The sequence below is a fragment of the Topomyia yanbarensis genome, chromosome 3 (assembly GCF_030247195.1).
Source record: "Topomyia yanbarensis strain Yona2022 chromosome 3, ASM3024719v1, whole genome shotgun sequence".
Classification (NCBI taxonomy): domain Eukaryota; kingdom Metazoa; phylum Arthropoda; class Insecta; order Diptera; family Culicidae; genus Topomyia; species Topomyia yanbarensis.
The window spans coordinates 260,615,023-260,622,615 of record NC_080672.1 but is presented as its reverse complement, the minus strand read 5'-3'; positions in this window follow the sequence as shown (position 1 = coordinate 260,622,615).

The following is a 7,593-nucleotide window of genomic DNA, read 5'->3' as shown; positions in this document are numbered from 1 at the left end:
TGAGGACATTTGCTTGGAACATGTCATAGTCACCAGTCACTGTTATATGACACCATTAATGCATGACGGGATCCATTTACCGTGCATCAAACATTTTGATTTAACTTTATTTAGAATGTTTCAATAAAACGATGAAATGAGAGGATTTGTGGTTTCAGGGAATTAGTTCCGTTGATTTCGTGGTTTTAAGACTGCACAGTGAATGGAGGACGGCGACTGGCAATGTAACGGTAACTTCTAGATAACATTGTCATTGTGGAACCATTGCGACTTCCCATTTCCCAAATGTGTTTTTTAAATATGAGAATTTTCTATTTCTATTTCAAATACTTTTAAAAAGTGTTAAATTGATTTTTTAAGTTCTTTTTTTTCAAAAAAAATCTTTAAATTATTAAAAATATTAAAAGAATGGCTTTTCAGGTAAGAGCAGGTAGCACGTGGTGATTTCGTAAACAATTGTATGCTTGGATCGGTCTACAGAAATTTATGCTTAAGCCTTGCATAATGTAGTTTTTGCTCATCAGGTAAAATAATATCCATGTCACGAGAAATATTCTGTGACCCATTTTTATTCTCTTGTTTTTTTTTTCAATACCCGAATCATCGAAAAAGATAAAGTCAGTATGCAACCATTTATTACATGTATGCAGGACCGGATTAAGAACAGGGCCGAGAAGGCAACGGCCCCCACATTTGGAGGGTCTCCAAAAATGACAATAAATTTGTTCTCAGAGAAACATATTTTCTTGTTTGAAGTGTTTTATATTTTTCATTTTAGTATCTTCCATACATTGGGTACTTGATATCTAGCCGAAAGTTTTTCAACAAGAACTACTAATTTTGCCGTGGATTCGGAACGAACTGTAAAGGGTAGCCTATGTGGCTGCAGTAGCGGTGGTCGGAGTCTTCCGTATGCGTGCCACGGAATACCCGAAACAAAAGCAATATCGGTATCCTCATTGCAATTACTGATTTTTTATAGTGGAATTAACAAACTAGTGAGAAAAATGCAGTACCTCTCCGCTTCATAACATACCCTAAAATTACCTTCTGCGCTAATACTGCATGTTTTCAGTCTTCAATTTACTTTTAACTCACGTTTTCAAAATTTTACACAAGAAAGTACATTCCGCTCTTTTGGAATAAAATTTGTCTTAAATGCATATTACAGGTATTAAAACCATCTATGTAAATAAGTTCATTCGATAAAAAACATATTATTCATGTTTAGAGACTATAGAATTCTGAAGTGCAAAAATTACCATTTTCGCTTCAAATATCTTTTAAAATTTTTAAATTAATTTTAAATACAGAAATGAGATACGATCGATACTAATGAAACAAGTTTATATATCATTTTACGGAAAACCATTTCCGCGGATACCATTTTTAGAAAAGCGATTAAAAACTAAAAGTTCACCTAACAAGTAAATCCTTTTTGACAGGGAGCCCTAGGTGTTTGTACCAGTATTTTGGATCTTCATAGCACAAACATAGGCATGCGCAGCCTTTTCCTTTACAACAGCTTCAAAACTTTCAGCTATGGCCTTCTTTATCAGTTGGATTTCTGGTAGAGGTATGATTGTAAAACAGTTATTTGATTTCGTTATTGAGTAAAGCCATGTCAAGTGATCCTCGAATTTTTCGCAAAATCACCGATTTTCATGAGATATATTTTATTGCATAGGGATTATGGTAAATAGCTTTTGGTATAAATATTTCGTTAAAACTCCTTTTTTCCTTTGAGATATTAACCCTTAAACTTTATTGCATGATAAAATTGTAAATTTCATATCTCAAAAAATACTAAAGATAATTGAATGAATTTTTGAACATTTATGGAATGATATTTATACTATCTCATAAAAATATTTCATCTGTCTAATTGTGTGAATAACGGTACTTTGCATCTATTTAAAAATTTCTATTGCATTTGTTCTTGTGTTCTTCACGCTGAAAAATTTCAAAAAGTATTGACATACGCGTCAATCTTTCACCTTCAATAATCTGTATTGATAATTTTTCATTTTTGTTTCTATCGAGAGTTATGGATAATTTTGTAACGGTGCGTTCCTTCAACGCACAACCCATTTTGATGCAGCCCGCGAGAACTTACATAATGGCAACGCCGCACGTCTCAATGTCAGAATGCGCATCGCGTAAGAAGTGTGCATCGCATGACTATGAAACCACATCTCTAGATTGGTGCAAAAGAACAAACTTTTCAATGTGGATTATCAAAGGTTAATGTTTTCCGTTATTTTGAGATACTTTTAGATTGTTTTTGATCGTAGTGCACAACAAAAACAATATTTTAATGAATACTTTTTTTTATTATAATTAAACGTTACTATAAATTAAACTGTATTGCAAAGAACCGAAACATAACTTATACAATACGTTTATGTTATTTCCATCTTCAAAGACACTTTTGTTATGGCATTTTCGTTTTTGACAGTGCACTACACCAGTGTAGTCGGGGCTATACTCATTCAAACTTGGGTATAATCAACCTGTCTCATTTTTTGCACTACACTAAACTCAGATTTTTTGGTGTGCAGGTACAAACGAAAACATTATTAGTCAATATTATGAAACATTCATTATTATTCTACAACATTATACAGGAAAATTTATGAAAACAGCATTTTACTTCGCATATTTATGTCCACTGAATGATCTTACATATAAACAAGGAAGTGTCTTGCGAAAAAAGTTTACTTTGAATCTGTTTTTCAATCGCATTGGCGTGTTTAATTTATCGCTATTGCTTCTGTTAATTCTGTTAATTAGTGGTTCTCCAAGTTCTCGTAAGATATTATACATTTCATCAAATTTCAGTGAATCATCAACGATTTATAATTCAAAATCATCGTTACTGTTTTAACGCAATACAGTATTCGTTTTGTCGAACCAAATTTATAACATAAAAACAAACGAATGTTTTTTTTCGAGCAAATATACCGTGCTAACATTTAGATAGAACCAACTGACGATAAATAGTGGTGAAATATGTCAATTTGCAAAAAAGTCATATCCATGCAAATTCAAACATGCCCAATGTTCAAGTTTGCATAGAAACTGCCATCATCCGAGCGCGCCGGTTTGAGAGATTGAATGACAGAAACTTAAATAACTCCTGAAAAATATAACGCTAAAACCATGCAACTTACTCGGAATACGTTCACCTTTAATAATACGTACAGAAAAGCTAATCTTTTTGCTCTAATATCAGAGATGGCAATTTTGGACATAAGGTACGCTCTTCCAAAGCGATGCGCAGTAGGACGTTGCGACATGCGGCGTTGCCAATATGTAAGTTCTCGCGGGCTGCATCAAAATGGGCCGTGCGTTGAAGGAACGCACCGTTACAAAATCATCCATAACTCTCGATGAAAACAAAAATGAAAAATTATCAATACAGATTATTGAAGGTGAAAGATTGACGCGTAATTTGACATGCTCTTTGAAATTTTTTAGCGTGAAAAACATAAGAAAAAATACAATTGAAATTTTTAAATAGATGCAAAGTACCGTTATTCGCACAATTATACAGAAGAAATATTTTTATGAGATAGTATAAATATCATTCCACAAGTGTACAAAAATTCATTCAACTATCTTCAGTAGTTTTTGAAATATGAAATTTACAATTTTGTCATGCAATAAAGTTTAAGGGTTAATATCTCAAAGGAAAGAAGGAGTTTTAATGAAATATTTATACCAAAAGCTATTTACCATAATCCCTATGCAATAAAATATATCTCATGAAAATCGGTGATTTTGCGAAAAATTCGAGGATCACTTGACATGGCTTTACTCTATTGAAATTTACGTGGATTCGTTTATTTTCAAAATCTAGAAGAAATTAACCCTTTCATGCCCCACTTTTTACTAGTGCGGTTTTCAAAACTATTTTTCCCTCGAAAACGTTGGGGTCAAGAAACACGAGTAGTCTTTTTTCATAAAGATAGGTGCATCCCTCGCAGTGCTAGAAGCTGCTCAATTTTTACCTTCCAATACTCAATACAATTCTCCTAGAATATTTACAATAGTCCACTTGTGTCAAAAACGTAGCCAAAGACAGTCTAAATTGATAAGTTTTATCAGTTTTTAATAATATTGCAACATAACGAAGATATATGAAAAATTCATTTTCCGTCGTCAGCGTAAACTGTCCCTGACAGCTCCATCGGAATCCAGTCAGACTAATTGTAATAACTTCAGTTCTAGGGCTGATCATTTATTAGCCTTACTTGTTTTTGTGAGCAAATCTTGCCTCAATCAAAAGTTATAGGGTTACTGTACCCTAATTCATCTTAGCACCTCTGTTCATCCTACCCATTTGAACACATTAGTTAGAGCAGTATCTACTCTCTCTAATCAACGCATTGGCTCAAATGGTAGGACGAATAAGGGTGCGTTGTACTCGACTTTTCGCTTCGCTCAAATGGGAGTATTTTACATTTTCCAGGCGAGATTTTTTATTGTACTGCTTATTAGGAACGAAGCAAAGATGTTGATATCGACTTAAGCGCATTCCAATCACTGAAAGCCGAGTTATCCGCGAAAGAGTGTAACATCCCGACTAATGAGATGAATACGGGTTCGTCTACCCTAACTGTTTAAAAACGTTGTTGTTCACAAACAATATGGGCATGAATGGGTTAATATTAAACACTTTATTGGTGCGTGGAATTTTTACAAATAATTAAAGTGGTGTTTCCGTATGAGCTGATTGGAATTTTTAACGTTTTTTCATCATTTGAATGATGTATCCTGCAATAAGCAAAGCTAATTTGAAATCGCTACGCTTTTATTTGGAAGCATGATTGAGCATAAATCGTTATTAGAAGAAAATGATGCGTATTTATTGTAGTGTAGAGATACATTGTGGGGTTTTGCGGTATCTATTCCTCTCAAATGAAAATTTTAACTTTGGGAATGATACCTGTCTTTAATTTCTGCGCAAGCTGCTCATAAACATCATCTGCTGCTTTTATCCAGTATCTAGTCATTGAAATAATATCCTTACCATGTTTCCATTCTATATATTTATAGAGTGTATAGTAGAGTGCCCAGAAAATGATGAATTTTTGAAAACTCTATCGGCCCACCCCTGAGTCGATTCCTAGTCCCACTAGGAGTACTTGCTCCAAATTTGAAACAAATCGGACAAGCTACCGGACCAACGTACCTGAAGTTTGTATGGGATTTTTCAACAATTCACATGTAGAAAACCCACTAACTCGCATTTTCGCCGCTAGGTGGCTTTGTATGCATCGTACTATCACTGTAAGTAAAAATGAGAAAGATAATTTAATTGCCTACACTACAACAGTGAATCCGGGATTTTCAAAAGAAGTTATTAAACTTTTAACGAAGTGATGTCTGAGTCAGTTTTGCATGGGGCCTAGCAGTGCAGCAGAGGCCCGAAGGGCCGATACTCATACCGTTCTGTGAAATACCATGACTTCGCAAGAAATCATTCGACATGAGAGACACAAGGCTTACCTCTACGAACAGCTGCATTAGCGAGGGGTAAGAGACTAGGTGATTAAGTCTTCATCTAACACGTTCGACTCAATTCGTTGAGTTCGGCAAAGGTGTGTGTGTGTGCTTATGAGTGTGTATGTGTGTATGCATGTTGTATTTTCTCAAACTTAGTCCCAAATGAAAGGCATAGGTTGCTATTGAATTTATTTCTGATACGATATCCGGTTCCTAGATGGGAAACGCGGTAATACAGTAAATCCCCCCATTAAACTGGAACCACCATGATACCTAGATGATGCAAAACATATTAAAATTGGTGTTTAATCACATAGATTTGCAGGCCAGTAGTCGCACACATATTCCTCATAAAATTCTTGACCGATGTCCACCATCTTCTGAAATTTGAAATGATTGATGCAATGCTTGGCTTCTGTTGAACTTCATCCCGATCTGACTTTAGTTGGTTAGTGCGGTCTCATAGGAATTTCCCATATACCTGTTTCCTCAATCCTCATGATACTTAAATGTTAAAAAACCACAAAATGTGACTATTGCAACCACGGCAAATACATTATTTTGGACCGAAGTTCTGGCAACATTGCCCACGCTGACTATCAAATGAACTTTTTTTTTTTTTTTTAATAGCCCGCCTCTTACCCCCACACCAAAAAGCTCACAAACGGAGCCCCCTGGTAGTGGACACATCAGTTCTCAGCGTACAAAAAAAGGTCAGCACAACAAAACAAAGTTACGAATCGCGGAAACGCTGAGAACAAAAAAAAACATTACGAGACCGACAAAACACAAAATTTGACAAGAAGCTACGGCGAGTACCCAGCGGAAAAGAATCCTTTTAAGGGTCCCATCGTAGCTTTGCAGGAAGCTCATTATAATTTAAATTTATTTATTACTAATTGCTATAAAAAATGCATTTATCAATTGTTTTTATTAAAAAAAATGTTAACCAATTATAGCTAAAGGAATAAGCTCGATTGGTGGTGAACGAAGTTTAAATTAAAAATTCTCCTATTTTATTTTTTAAAATTAGTTTCAATTTTTTTTTTGAAACGAGTGCGACATGTTATTTGCTTTAAATCAGTAGGAAGCTGGTTGAATAACTTAGGTCCGATGAAAGAAATGCGTCTTTGACCAAGGTTCGTGGATACTCTGGAGTATAATAAATGATTGGCTTGTCTAGTGCTGTGAGCTCGAATGCCTGTTGTAAATTCTAGATTGTTATGAGCAATAGTATTATGCAAAGCATTGTGGATGTATATTATTGTTTGGTAGTTAGTCAACCCAAGCAAAGGTAAAATGTTATGGGCATTATTATTGTATAACAAAATAGTAGGGTACATAAATGGTTTTTTATAAATAATTTTAAGACATCTGTTTTGAAGCGTTTGTAGCTTTTTCAGATTCGAGATACTGGCACGGCCCCACACAGATACAAGGTAGTTCAGCAATGAGTGGATGTGCGCATAATAAAATTTTAGAAGTACATGCTGGGGAACAAAAGAGCATACTTTACGCATAGCCCCACATAACGATGCAACTTTTCTCTCTATAGATGTGATATGCTCAATCCAGGAGAGTGTGGGGTCTAAGTGAAGTCCTAAATATTTGAAGCAGTTAGTTTCCTGAATTACAGACTGTCCCATTCTTGGGTCTGGATGCACGCCTATAGCTCTTCTAGATGAACGAAACAGCATATATTTAGTTTTTGATAGGTTCAAGGAAAGAAGGTTTTCGTTGAAATACGTCGTTAGTGTTTTTAAATCCGATTCAATGTCGCGTACAATATCCAGGCAGTTGTTGTTCGGGTAGAACAACGCTGTGTCATCCGCGAAAAGACGAGGAGTCCCTTTTAACCCGAGTCTACCTAGGTCATTGATATACAATAAAAATAACAGTGGCCCAATATTACTGCCTTGGGGCACTCCTATTTCTATTGGTCTATAAGAGCTACACGAGTCTCCAATAGATACGAATTGGTTCCTATACGACAGATAGCTACGAATAATATGATTTGCTACTCCCCTGATACCATAGCATTCTAACTTCTTAAGCAGGATTGAGTGATCCAGAGTATCGAAT